Source organism: Prionailurus viverrinus, chromosome C1, assembly GCF_022837055.1.
Source record: "Prionailurus viverrinus isolate Anna chromosome C1, UM_Priviv_1.0, whole genome shotgun sequence".
In the NCBI taxonomy this organism is placed as follows: Eukaryota; Metazoa; Chordata; class Mammalia; order Carnivora; family Felidae; genus Prionailurus; species Prionailurus viverrinus.
In genome coordinates this window covers 4,947,308-4,962,245 of record NC_062568.1, presented here as the reverse complement: position 1 = coordinate 4,962,245, position 14,938 = coordinate 4,947,308, and the positions used below count along the sequence as shown (strand labels likewise).

Genomic DNA, 14,938 nt, shown 5'->3' with positions numbered 1-14,938 from the left:
CATGGAAACACGGGATTGTTTCCATCACACGATTTCGATGTGACTTCCTCGGTCCTTCAGGAAGTTCATGAAAGATCTTATGGATTGATTCTAGATTTCTCTGACCACCGTGAGAGCATGAATCTTTAAAGTCAGTAAAGCGATCACATTCATTCTTGCGTTCCATGCCTTGTACTTTTAAGAGGTGTTTACCAAGGTGTGTGAGATTGAATTGAACAGAGCACTAACAATCACACGACACTCGGGTTCTGAAACATTTTAGAAGCTTCAGGATCATTTGATTGGCTATTGTGGAAACATCAGCCAAATGGTGGTTACAAGATACCCATGAAGAAACATTGCTTAAAAACACGTATTTGTGATACCTCAGTAACACCCGAAACCTGTGACATACAAGGAACAGCAAATTTCACCAATCAAGCGTGCTCCTTTGTCCTTCCGTTAGTCGATTAGATACATGGCTGATCAGACCACACGATTTATTTCAATTCCAGTTGATCTGCTTTATATTCAACCATATTAATCCTTATGATACTGTAAATTGGGCAAACTTGAAATTACTGAGAGCATGAGGAGGCCTTCAAAAAATAGCTTCTGAAAATTCAATTTCAGGGAAAATTGTCTTTGATTTCCAAAACGGTGACATTCAGATCAACAACATTAAAAATAAGAGCCAATGTTTTACAGACTCTATAATCCTCATACTTTTTGAGCTGCTTACTTACATTTAAATTCAGAACCCATTCAAAATACAGTACACCTGGAAAAACCAATACATTTTATTTTATTTTTTTTTATTAAATTTTTTTTTCAACGTTTATTTATTTTTGGGACAGAGAGAGACAGAGCATGAATGGGGGAGGGGCAGAGAGAGAGGGAGACACAGAATCGGAAACAGGCTCCAGGCTCCGAGCCATCAGCCCAGAGCCCGACGCGGGGCTCGAATTCACGGACCGCGAGATCGTGACCTGGCCGAAGTCGGACGCTTAACCGACTGCGCCACCCAGGCGCCCCTACATTTTATTTTTAAAAGATAATTTGTGGGGCACCTGGGTGGCTCAGTCAGTTAAGTGTCCGACTTTGGCTCAGGTCACGATCTCACTGTTTGTGAGTTCTGGTCCTGCATTGGGCTTTGTGCAGACAGCCCAGAGCCTGGAGCCTGCTTCGGATTCTGTGTCTCCCTCTCTCTCTCCCCCTCCCCCATGCTTGCTCTCTCTCTCTCTCTCTCTCTCTCTCTCTCAAAAATAAACATTAAAATAATTTTAAAAAAGATAATTTGTTTGGGATGATTCCTTCTTTGCATTTTCTATAAGCTTAAGTTTCTGCCATTTTTAAAGGTTTTGTAAAAGGAAAACAAAGATAATTTAAATGACAAAATGGCTAACGCAGCAGAAGCATAGAGTTCACCTCTGCAAAAAACTTAGCTGAGAGGCCTTACTGAGTGAGACAGAAGTGTAGTAATAAGTAGAAATGATCGACTAGCCAAAGAGGCCACTTAAAGACTCCTGGTGGGGGTAGCGAGACAAAGATAGTGATTTATACATAATATTTGTAAAGACTACTCTTTTAAACAGAAGAACTATCTTTCATTGTTGGATATTTCATATCTGTAGAGCATCTGTGTGCACATGATATTCTCTCCATCACAGCACCATTGCACACATATGCACGAGTGAGTGCACGTTCTCTCTCTCTCTCTCTCTCTCTCTCTCTCTCTCTCACACACACACACACACACACACACACATACTGAGAAGGCAGCCAATGACTACCATGCAATTTCCAGCCACAAACTGCTGTCAGAATTAATATTACATCTGAGCCTTTCAAATAAGTGGAAGTAATAGCAGATGAAGTCGAGAAGACAGCTGAGATGTTTAAGGTTTCATGATCTGAGACATACACGTCTTACTCAGTGTTGATCAAATTCAACGGATGACGGCGTATCAGATTACATTAGGTGTTCTCCCCCTTCGGGAACAGTCAAAGATCATGATATGATTATCACACCAGATATCTGTTACTAAAAAAAAAAAAAATCTATCACGACCTAGAGGATGGATGAATTCTTCAAATCAGGTGCAGTGGAACCCTGCACAATTTTAAGTCACTGTTAAGGACATGACACTAAATAAAAGAAACCAGACATAAAAGAGTATTTGCTGTGAGATTCCATTTATATGGAGTTCAAAACTGGCATAACTGATCTGTGCTGTTAAAAAACAAAATACTGCCCACACTCCAGAGAGAGTGACTGATAATTAGAAGGGGCACAGAGTGGGTCCTGCAAAGGTTGTGAGGGTCTGTTTCTTGATTCCAGTGCTGGATGTGTGAGTGTTCACTTTGTGGAAATCTACCAGACTGTACTTTCTATGCTTTTCAGTAGGAATGTTATCCATCAATAAAAATTTGCTCAAAAGCACTGACTGTTGAGCAACCAAGTCTGCTGTCTCTCAAGTTTCTCTTTCTCCTTAAAACACATACACACACAAACGCACATATGCACCATCTGTATATTCTCTTTGAGCAGAAACTAAAGAAAGTGAATACAAAAGGGTTTTGCCCTTTACACCCTGATTCTCAATTTGTCACGACCTTAAATATTTACCAAGGAGATACATTGAAAAGCCAAGTTTTCACCCCTTACTTAAATTTTTTAAATGTCATTAACAGTAACTGCAGCCACAAAAGACAAACTCAGAGAAGCCAGAAAAATTGCCATGGCCTCACAGCCCAGAAGACTACGCGGATTGGGATCTCAGATGTTTCTGACCTCAAAGGTGTCTGCTTCACAGCATTTTTCTTGACAGCCCGCTGGCAGTACAGAATGACAGTCAATGCCTATGCCAATGTCCTGTCCTGGGCACAAATCCTGGGGAAGAAGCTGCCCGGGACCCTTTCCATCCAAGAGGCCTCTGACAGTAGCCAAGCACAGGAACTAACCCTTCTCACTCAACTCCTCTCACTAGTAGCTTCTTGCAAACAAATCTGGGAGTTTCTAAACATCATATACTCTGCAGGTTACAAAGTGTTTTTTTTTAAGTGTACTTATTTTGAGAGAGGGAGAGAACACAAGCAGGGGAGGAGCAGAGACAGAGAGAGAGAGAGAGAGAACCCCAATTAAGCTCTGCATTGTCAGCGCAGAGCCTGACTCGGGGCTCAAACCCACAAACTGTGAGATCATGACCCGAACTGAAACCAAAAGTGGGATGCTTAACCGACTGAGCCACCCAGGCGCTCTAAGGTTACAAAGATTCTTAATGGGACAGGTGGGTGCCCATGATGGGAAAAGTATCTGGAGAAGGCTGGCAATTTCTTTTTTCTCCTGTACATGTCTTCATTTTGAAAGCATTTCTTGGGCAACTATCATATGCCAGGTCCTGAGGTCGCTATGATGAAGGAGGCAACACTCTAACCATAAGGCATTCCAGTAACGGGGAGACAGGAATGTAAAGAAATAAGACAGCAGAGTACTCGTGATGAAATAAAGGTGTGCACAGAATACATCCTCCTCTCAGACACAGGAGCCCCTGAACAGTAAGAAATTGTCTCTTGTTCTCAACTTCCCGTCATCAGAGAAGGGACCACAGAAATGAGCCCTTTAAATACATAAAGTTGTCAGTGGCTAAATACAGAGGAATTTTACTGTAGTTTTTCAAAGTCATACCAAGCCCTTAACTCCAGTTGAATCCCACTGTCATAAACTACAAAAGAAAAAAAAAAATCAAGGGCGACAAATATGCTGGAGCCCCCTGCGTCCACCCTCCTGAGTCATTGCCAAAAGCCGGTTCGCTGTTTCCCGTGAACACTGCCTGAGACTGTTTTTGTCTTTGTAGGAATTCGTCTTCATCTGGGTCCTCGTCTGTTTATATTTATAAGCTATGCCTAGCTTATAATATTAGAGGCACCAAAATAAATCCTTCTGCCTTTGGGATCAAAGTACTGTTGGCGATGGTGACTTCCAGACTTTTCTCCGGAGATTCTTAATCTTGACTCTCGAAAGTCTGTTTAATATCTCAACTCTAGCTTCAAACTGGCATTTACTAGACAATAGTAAAAAGAGCTTCGGTTTTCATACTATCAGATATTCAAACGTAAAACAAACAAAGGGGAGTGAGAAGACATATCATGGCTGTTCGTTCTTTTTTATTCCATCAAGAGCCATCGCTGGTCATCAGCGGTTTTCTCTTGCTGCTTGCCTTCAGCTATTACTTGACTGAGACCAGTACAGCTTTACAAATTTAATAATGTCTGCAAGCACTGACTTATTTATCAGCTTTGAAAGGCACTGGTTAAAATACATTTTGGTATCTCCTGTTCCTCAGAATTATATTTAGTTCTCAATTATTTCAGCCCTACGGGTTTAGTCTCTACTAAGATTTCACTTGTGTCAGTCTTCAATAGACTGGACTCCTTTAGAAAGAAAAGTAATAATCAAGCCACTGGAATTACCTTCATCCTTAGACTCGCATTTTCCCTCGCGTGAGCAATTCTTATTGTCACACTAATTAAGTAAAAACATAAAGGCTTTCCCACTGCTTTTCACAAGGGAGCATTTCTTGCATATTTTATTTTATGAAATCTGTAAAATGCTACAAGGCATATTAATTAATAGCTAAACATATATGGAATAATAATTAATTACCAAATATGATACCCTTAATACTTGAAATGCTAAAGAACCAATTTTCAGTAATTTATCTAGAAAAGGAGCTTTTATTTCTAAAGAAAGGCAGCAGAGATTTGAGACCGCGGTGGTGAGCTGGATTTTAGCAACTGGAAAATGTCAGTTATCAGTAACTAAAAGGTATATTTCTGTATGGACTGCAGTAAAGCATTCCATGGTGGATAAAAGGGAACAGATGGTAGAAATAAAGGGAAATAAATGAGAGAAGGGGAGACTGAAATTGAGATTGATTGTGGCCTGTGGTTCACTAAGTAAGTCAAAGACCCATTTGGCCAAAACAGTTTTGCGCCCCAAATATGTAACATACGTGAGCAGTTCCCACTGCTATTTCCTGGTCAAACGTTATTATTTAATTTATCCTAGTTAAATCTGATCTTAACTGTCATTACCGTGCAAAGTTCAAACTCATTCCAGAGCCTTCGGTTCAAACCTCTCTAAAATAAAGACAATGACTCCAGACAATTTTCTCACGTGGTCCTGAGTCAGAACACCTGAATGTTACCCTACTGGTAATGTATTCCTTGTTGTTATTTTATGTCTAATCAAATAAGTTAATCCACTTGGAAATGAAATAACAAGATCTATATTAAACATTCAAGTAAGACAAACCTGGAATCTGCAGAACATCAGACTAATGTAATATATCTGAACCAACTTTTATTGAGTATTTGAGTGCATACAAGGCACTGAGACAGGCATTGATGAGAATGAGTTCCTATCACTCGCTAGTCTCTCAGGACATGCGGAAGGGAAGTGGAGACCTTTGTCCTGCTGCATTGGCTGTGTGTCCTTGCCAGGCCATGAGAGGCAGGTGGTTGTCAAGGGGCAACAGTTGCAGCGCTAGTGGCTTGTAGCTTCCGGCTTCCTGATCCCAGAGAGTTCCTGAATCAATAGTACAAGTGGCCTGCTGAGTCCTACTCTTCCAGCCCTTTCAGTGGTTGGCACATACCTAATTCCCGGTATTAAATCCCCTCCTGTTTAAAATCCTTAGTGCTTTTTCTACAATTAATCCCAACTGATGCACAAGGGTCATACTGCAATCAACTAGGGATGAGACGGAAGCTAGGCAAGAAACGAGAGAAGAGTTCATGATGGGTCATCATCATTCATTCGCTCCCACATGCATGCATTCCATGATGCATCCACGCAGGGACTTGATGAGTATGAACTACATGGCTGGCACTGTGTCACTGTGAAACAGCTTTGACCTTTAAGGAACCAAGGTGATGACAGGAGAAAAAGAGAACAGAGAGGGAGAATGGGTGTTAAACCCTCCATTAAGACTCCTCTGTTGTATGCTTGATTTGAAGGCCCTGGTAACTGGTTGGCATTCCTTCATCTCTATATTTTATCAATCTCTCTGGTAACTGCTACAGTTTCTCCCATGTTGGCTTAAAGCCCTGAGTAGGACTTTCCAAAGAGATATGTCTCCTCTACAATGAGTCTCCATAAATAATTACTTATACTAGATATCTTAAAATACAAAAAACAAGCATACTCCCATTTGAACACAATGAACATGATATTATTACCCATTAGGGATAAGATATATTCTTTTACTCTAGAAAATGAGAGTTAAAGCATTAAAAAAAAAAAAAAAACACAGACATCAAAATCCACATAAATGATTACAGGCAAAAAGGGCACGCAATTCTCCTAAACAGCAAGGTACTCGGGCTGACACGAGTAAGTGAAAGAGAATCTATTCAAAGAAAGAATCATAAAAACTCCCTCTGGTAAAAAAAATATATATATTGGATGAGGTATTACATTGTCAGGAAATATCAACAAACCCTCCAAAATTTATCAGACAGTTAACGTTAATCAGACTTGAACATAAGTCTTGGTATTCACAGTGAGTGGCAATGGTAACACTTTGGCTGGAATCCATTTGGAGTTCTCATCGGAACCTGCGAGTAACAAGTGTCTGCTGCTCAGAAATTATCCTTATCCTGCTGACTTGTTCTGTCCTTCAGGAACCGGTTACTCTTGAAATAAATACTGAAAACGCAGAACACCCCACTGCACGTGCAGCTAAACAGTATGCAGCCTTGAAAGCTCCATGCGTATTCAACCTCTTCTTGAAGCAACTGCCAACTGTCTGGGGCTACACTGATCTCTTGTCATTATCAATGCCCACTGCATTCGCAGATAGAGCCAATGAGTTTACCAACAGGTTGTTTTCTACTTGCGTAAAGGATGGGTTTATAACCCTCAAACTCATGTTTTAATGTTAACCTTTTTTAAAGATTATTTATTTTGAGAGAGAGCAAGCGAGCGGGAGTGGGGAAGAGAGAGACGGAGAGAGAGAATCCGCAGCAGGCTCCGTGCTGTCAGCAGGGAGCCTGACATGGGGCTCGAACTCACGAACCGTGAGATCATGACCCGATCTGAAATCAAGAGTCAGACGCTTAACCGACTGAGCCACCCGGGTGCCCCAATATTTAACCTTTTATTTAGCAAGGCTGACAAAAACATTAAATTAACTGAAATATGTGACATTCAGTAAATATTAGTTCCTCACCAGGTATGAAACCCGGGGCATATCTTTGGTCCAGTTAATGACCATGCTTGCTAACAGCAGGAGCTCTTATTCTTCAAGTCTTATCTTTACATCCCACCACATTCTGGGCATTCGCTGCTGCATGCAAGAACCACCTGTTTCACTAATCATGTAGAGATATGCTTATCTGCTCCGTAAGACTGCTGTGAGTATAAACTAAAAAGCAAAGAGCAAAGAGCCCGGTATAGAGGAAACACTGAATAAATGTGAGTCGCTACTAGGTTTTATTTATGTCATTATTTATTGGTACTAGGGAAGAAAAGTCACCTATACAGTTACTTCTTTCTTTGTTTCTTTGTTTTTTTGTGGTGTGGTGTGGTGTGTGTGTGTGTGTGTGTGTGTGTGTGTGTGTGTGTGTGTGTGTGGTTTTTTTATAGTAGGCTCTAAGCCCAACATGGAGCTTGAATTCACAACCCTGAGATCAAGAGTGATATGCTCTACCAACATAGTCAGCCAGGTGCCCCTAAATTTACTTCTTGCTCTAACCTTTTCAAGAGCTAGTGTCTTTTGAAGATGATTTTAGTCAGGTCACCATTTTCAACGGATCAGGTGCTGGGTTACACACATTATGTCATATGTATCATCTGACCAAACACGCAGGACAATCTGATGATAGCTCATCCTATGGCTAAAGTCAGTAACGATCAAGTGATTAAAGAACAAGCCAAAGCCACATAGCTAGTGAGTCACAAAGTTGTGATCCCCTCCCCTTTCCCACCTCAAGCTACATTTCCTATGTCCTTCCCTAATCCCTAACCCATACAAATACAGGGAGACCCTGGTTTCTTCACTTAGAGACACCTAAATAGAAAACACAAAGATTAAGGAATTAAGATTTGGTATATTACCTCTATCTTAAGTTTGTGCATCTCACAGCCAAGGTGAGAGACAAATGCTTGACACAAAGTTTTCAATTATCTAATGGTAGAAACTGAAGCGTCGCTAAGGTTTACACGTTGTGGTAGGTAATCCCCCTTCAAATTATAGTATTTAGGGGAAATTGACCTTTTCTCTATTTGGGGACAAAGGTTATATGTCTTCATTTTTTTAATTCTATGAATCTGGAGTGATTTCTGATTAACAAGTTACTTTTAAATTGCTTTCTGCGCATGTTCCTTCAGAAATCCAATTACGATTCCATTATTGGCAGGGAGTGAATTAGAAAGTGAAGAGATGCTTGGATAAAATTAACATATCAATGGATTTCTTTGCATTGATAAGCAAATTTCTCTTCATATCAGAAACTGTTCATACAAAGAAGCTCATTAGAAACGTTAGAAGCTGTCAGTACATCACATACTGCGTACCCATGCCTCACCCAACATCTGCCCAATTCCAAACAGACTCACCAAACCTTTACTGAAGGCTACAGAATGAAAAATGCTTCTAGGCGTACTTATAAAAAGTCTTTGATTTATAGCCATAAAGTTACCACTCACCCTTAAATGTGCGATTATTACAGGAATTGTTTTTGTTGATCTATTAGGTTCTACTTTATTCGATTTCCAAGTTTTAAGGTTGAGAAGAATAAGGCATGTTTGTATCAGTTCAGTGTGAGAGAAAGTAAATTATAATGGCTTCATCTTCTATGTGACTTTTAATACACGGGTATCTGTCAGCATGTCAGATGATGTTGGGGAATACTCATATAAGCAATACGGAAATGTCTAAAGGGCAGAGTCTATCATTTGGTCCATAAGCAATACTGTCTGTAAGCAAAATAACCACATTTATATTAGAATTACTCTTACAATTTAAGAAAGTTCTTTTTTATTACGTGTTTATTTTGAGAGGGAGCATGCACAAATGGCAGAGGGGCAGAGAGGGAGAAGGAGACAGAAAATCCCAAGCAGGCTCAGCACAGTCAGCACAGAGCCCAACGAGGGGCTCGAACCCACAAACTGCAAGATCATGACCTGAGCCAAAGTCAGACACTTAACTGACTGAGCCACCGAGGCACCCCACTCTTACAAGTTTAAGACATACATTTAGAGGCTGGATCTAGGGAAATGTCACGCTTTTCTTTTACTTTAGAAAACCTATGATTAATTTGAGTTAGGAAGAGAAATCACAATGCCGGCATTTGCTAACATATTCCTTTATATTCTCATTTTATTGAGTAAGGAGCATGGCGCTTTTTGGTCAGTGTCAGCATTAGTCTAAATAATTTGTTTTGGAAGCAATATCCCTGCTAAATGGAGTGAAGATAATTTGTCATCTTCACTCAAAAGGCTCTTTACTCAGCAATTTCCCCTTTATATATCATCAATAAAAACATCTCCATTTCACCCACTTAAGGTCCATGGCATGGGTAATTTCACTAAAAGTTGACCTCATGACATAAAGAAGATAGCCCTATGATAACACATCTGACTCATGACTGCATTATAGTTCTTGACTTAAGCTTGAGAATTCTTATCTTTCCCACCTAGTGGTTCAGCTGGACGATAATGATGTGAGGCCGTCTAAAGAGGATCAGACGGATACTATCAAAAACACTGAAGTCCTAAGTGCTCAAAGCTCTCAGAAACTGAAGTCTGGGTTATATCTCCACGGGAGGAAAACATCAGGCATATGTTTCATCAGAAAAGAAAATAACTTCAGAACTCTGTCTCTTAACCCCTCACTAAGGATCCCTGTAACGTGCCCTGATACTAATAACCCCACAATTGAGTCTCAAGAAGAGGGTCTTGCTTGCAAGAAGGCATTCAGATGTGTCATGAAAAATAAACAAGTCAAGAGTGGAGAGCAAAGTAAGAACGTATGAAACACACCATAAATCTCTAGCACTGGGAACTCAGCTGTGAAAATAGCTTGTTAAAATCACCCTATGTTTGATTAAAATATAAAACATTTCTACAAAAACAGTCACATTTGAAGTCCACCATTGCTACAAGATAAAATGAACCTCCAAGGAACTTTCAAGAAAGAAATACAGGAAGTGTTTATGAAAACAGAGTTCTGTTGACCTCGTGTGTGAAATCTCACTTTGCATTGGTATACAAGGGCCTGACTTAAAACCTCAAGTTCAGGAAGTTTGATTTGGTGGGAGAACACCACGGAAGGAACAAAGGCCCCATCTTATACATTGTCCCGTGTTCTCTGTCACAAATGGGAACACTGAGCATTAAATGCATGGAAGAGAGTCAGACTAGATATAAATCTGGATCTAGAACATTTTGACTGAAAATCTTAACATATTAACTTGGGAGATTATTGCTAACACAGTTGTCTCAGGTGGCCTTTGCAGATACGAGAGAATATATATGCCTTTAATTAGAAGTCACCAAGTTTCGGGGCGCCTGAGTGGCTCAGTTGGCTAGGCGGCCACCTTCGGCTCGGGTCACGATCTCACGGTCTGTGGGTTCAAGGCCTGCATCGGGTTCTGTGCTGACATCTCAGAGCCTGGAGCCTGCTTCGGGTTCTGTGTCTCCCTCTCTCTCTCTGCCCATCCCCCGCTGATGCGCGCGCGCGCACGCGCGCTCTCTCTCTCAAATGAATAAACATTAAAAAAAAAAGAAGTCACAAAGTTTCTTTCTTTCCCAGTTACCTCCAACTAAAGCATGAGACTCAGAACCTACAGTTTTTTTTTAATGTGAACCCTACAGCTCTTCTGCCTAAAGAATTCATTTAGTTGACAATATCAAATACCAGTCTTCAGAAAAATAGCACAGCACCTTAAAGAGGGAAGCATAATAAGGAATGGCCTCCAACTAATCGTTATAGCAACTTAGATAATATCAAGTCGTTCTGTAGAAGCGTGTTCTAACCACCATTTTCCTCATAACATTTATAAATTCTCCTTTCTTTTCCTAACCTACAAGCCTGAGGCTTTTCTCTTTATCCTTTCTGAAGAGTGAAGGGATGGGTCTTGCACGGACACCATAACGGGCTGATTCTACAGAAAAGAGAAGCAATGGGAAGTCCTCAGGAAAACTGCTTTCAATAAAGCAAAAACATTGCTGCAAGTTACGTAGAGCATAAGATTTATCTGGATCCTTCTGAAATAAGAGCCAGGAATCCTGTGAGGTCAAGCTCTTGTTAGACGGCCAGGATTTCTTGGGTTTCTTACCACAGGCATGAGCTTTGGGTCCAACAAGTCTTGCTCAGTGCAAAACCATCCTTCAGGGGCCCGTGGAAGCATAAGCCTGTGTTGTCTGACATCCAAGGAGCACTCCTGTTGGAGGCCAAGGCTCGTACCAGTCTCAGAACCCAATAGCTAGCAATGGCTGTGTTCTGGGCAAAACATGAGGATTCTAATCTCTGCTTAGTCCTTCCAGAGTGAGGCATCTTGGACAATTACATTTTCACCTGGCCCATCTCCTCACTTAGAAAATGAGAGACAGGGAAGCATTCCTTCTAAATTTGTTTCACCAACCACTGCCTCTGTAAAAAGCAAAAGATAAAAGGAGGGGAAAGGTATATCATGGCTAAGTAAGTTTGGAAAAGGGTATAAAGGGGAACCATTTTTTTTTAATGACAGGACGTTCAGAGCCCTTAAACAGCGTTTAGTTGTCCAATGCCCTCGTATCTAAACCATATTAAAATATTCTTAAGTAGTTTCCACTTGCCAAAGTGGTAAGTACCCACTATGTGCCCCAATTTTCTACTTCTCTCAGGAGAAACATCTTCCTTTTGGTTAAAACATAGAGCAAATGCTCCTTCCTGAGGTTGGTGGAGAAGAAATTAGGAGAATATGGGGTGCCTGGGTGGCTCAGTCAGTGAAGCGTCTGACTTCGGCTCAGGTCATGATCTCACAGTTGGTGGGTTCGAGCCCCCCATCAGGCTCTGTGCTAACAGCTCAGAGCCTGGAGCCTGCTTGGATTCTGTGTCTCCCTCTCTCTCTGCCCCTCCCCTGCTCATGCTCTCTCTGTCTCTCAAAAATAAATAAATGTTAAAAAAATTAAGAAATTAGGATAATAATACATCTCAAGTAAAATTTAATATGCAAGAATGAAGTTCCTGTCTCCATTTACCCATTGTCTGGTCCCCACAGCCCACCTGCTCGATCCCATAATTCTTCCCCTTTCTGTGATCAGGCTCACTTGGCCTTTCCAAAGCTCTACTCCCAATTTGGTCTGAGACCAGGGCTCTGCAGCTCTGTGCACCACAGGTTTCCTATTCAAAGCAAGTTAAGAGTTAACAGACTATTTTCTTTGGCAGCCTGGGGCAATTTGCTCTCACCGTGTTCATGCTTTTTTTCCAGTTTTCTTTATTCCTTTTCCTGGCTGAATCTCCATCATCGTTTTTCGGCTTTCTGCTCCACTGCATTTCTCTGATGCTAAAGCAATGCTGAGGACTTTCTTTCGCTCTGCCAGAGCAAACAGCTAGAGGACCAGGTCCTGCCCAGTGCACCGTGGCCACACTGGGGAAGCTGGCTGATGCCTAGGAACTTTCAGGAACCAGAACGATCTCTCCATAATGTTTGCATCATTCAACCATGGACACAGTTTAATTGTGTTGAGTTAATGTTTATTTATTTTTGAGAGAGAGAGAGAGGCAGAGGGAGAGGGGAACAGAGGACCCACAACAGGCTCTGTGCTGACAGCAAAGAGCCGACGTGGGGCTCAAACTTGCAAACCGTGAGATCATGACCTGAGCCAAAGTCAGATGCTCAACCGACTGAGCCACCTAGGTGCCCCAACCACTGACACAGTTGAAGGGATCAGTCTCCCTCCTACCCAACAGGCTCCCCAAATCTTGCAGTACATAATCAGTAAGTTAGACACCAGTCGAAAAATTCTTAGAATATGGGTCTACAATAGAAGAAAAAAAAATAATTTTAATTCAAAGAGACGTAATGGTCTGTGGTGGGAGAGGGGGAGGGAAAACCAAGGACTGACTCCTGCTTTACTCTCCATGGCCACATCTTAGGCAGCAGATTTGGCTTTTACTAGCCACTTTACGTGGGCAGATTTGCACCCACTGGCTTCTGACAAAGACAGTTCTGAGGCAGGAAATTCAATATCAGAAGGCAGGCACCAATAGCTTAACTTATTGCAGGATTCCACGAACGTTGAACTGAGTATGTAGAAGAAAAGATACATAAGAAATTCAGAGAAGGGGGAGAGTTCACATGGTTAGAAATCTGGAGTAAGCACATTAAAGTAAAATTTCAATCCCATTTTAGAACAGCATCCTGACTGAACGTGACTGTCCAACCGTGAGTTAAAATTCATCCCGAGAAGAGATGACGCAAAGAGGGACACCATTCCACCAGAGCTTGAAATCCGGGGTTCCTTTCTAGAAGAGCTGCCTCTTAGTCGTTGCCTAAAAGGATCAAACTGAAAGTATAAAATGATTGGGAGAAACACTTCACTGATCTCATTCACATTTGAAAGTGTATTAATCATCCCCTCTTGTCTTCACAGAAGTTTTTCTTCCTATATTGCAAAACTAGAACACCACGTTCGTACTCGGACGTTCGTCTCCACACTCCATTTTTATAGAGTTATAACGGTTGACAAGGTCATATATGTTAACAGTTTCATGAAATGCTAGTTCACAATTTAAAAGAGGTTCTTTTCATCACATCAAACAACATTTTGAGTAAAGGGAACGAGAAAACCAAAAAGGAAATGAGGACTCCCTCGTGATCCAGTGTTTTGTTTTTTTTTCCAGAAGATAAAAACAAGGCTCTCGGGTAAAAATAAATAAATCAATAAATAAAGCATCCTTCTTACTTCTGGCACAGGCAACATTTTTATAGTATGTGAAGACATTCAGGCACACACTGGATTTCCTCTTCTTTCATTAACGGCTGTAGAATTCAGAGAAATCACTCTCTATGCCCGCTCATAAAGAAGGAGATCTATGATCCTGTGACTGTCCAAGATGGTTTAGTCCTCTAAAAGCCCTGGAACTCAGATGAAGTCCACTCCGGGCCTGCTGTGGGGACGGACAGCTAGTAAAATCGGGTGCAGTGTTAGGGGCCGCTGTGCAAGGGACGATCGGCAACAGAAGGTTCTAAGTCGAAACCCCTTCCCTGCACTTACCGGCTCTTGGCAAGCCCGATGCCCAATGAAGTCCAGCATCACAGAACAAGGTCTGGCAGCTGTGCAGACATTTATTCCATCAAACAGACCCACTGCACTGTGAGTACGTCTCAGAATATACAGTTAATCTGTTTCTACTGAATAAATCCTCAAGTGGGCTGTGATCCAAGAGATAGCCCATGTTCTGCACAACCCAAGCAGTTGGTGAAACTGATTAACAAGGGCTTCCTCGGGATGGAAAGGGATCTCCAACCTGGTGTGAACACAGGACCCTGGATATGGAGTAAATATATATAATCAGGAGCACCTGAGTGGCTCAGTCAGTTGGGCATCCGACATCGGCTCAAGTCATGATCTCACGGTTCGTGAGTTCGAGCCCCACATCGGGCTTTATGCTGACAGCTCAGAGCCTGGAGCTCGCTTCATATTTGGTGTCTCCCTCTGTCTGCCCCCGCTTGCACTCTGACTCTCACATTGTCTCAAAAATAAAAATAAACATTAAAAAATATAAGTATATAGCTGATATATATATGGTATGTATATATGATATATATGTATATATGTATATATGATATACATATTGATACATATTGATATATATGACATATATCTCAGTATCCAATGTCAGGACAGGGCAGCAAATATAAATAAAGTTTCTGAAAGGGCTTTTCCGCTCCTCTGTAAGCAAACGTG

General features: G+C 41.3%; 1 protein-coding gene across 6 annotated transcripts in view; it reads right to left on the bottom strand.

Annotated features, from left to right (window-relative positions):
• PID1 (phosphotyrosine interaction domain containing 1) overlaps positions 1-14,938 on the bottom strand; it is a 230,285-nt gene that overhangs the window by 53,768 nt on the left and 161,579 nt on the right. The window lies entirely within an intron of this gene.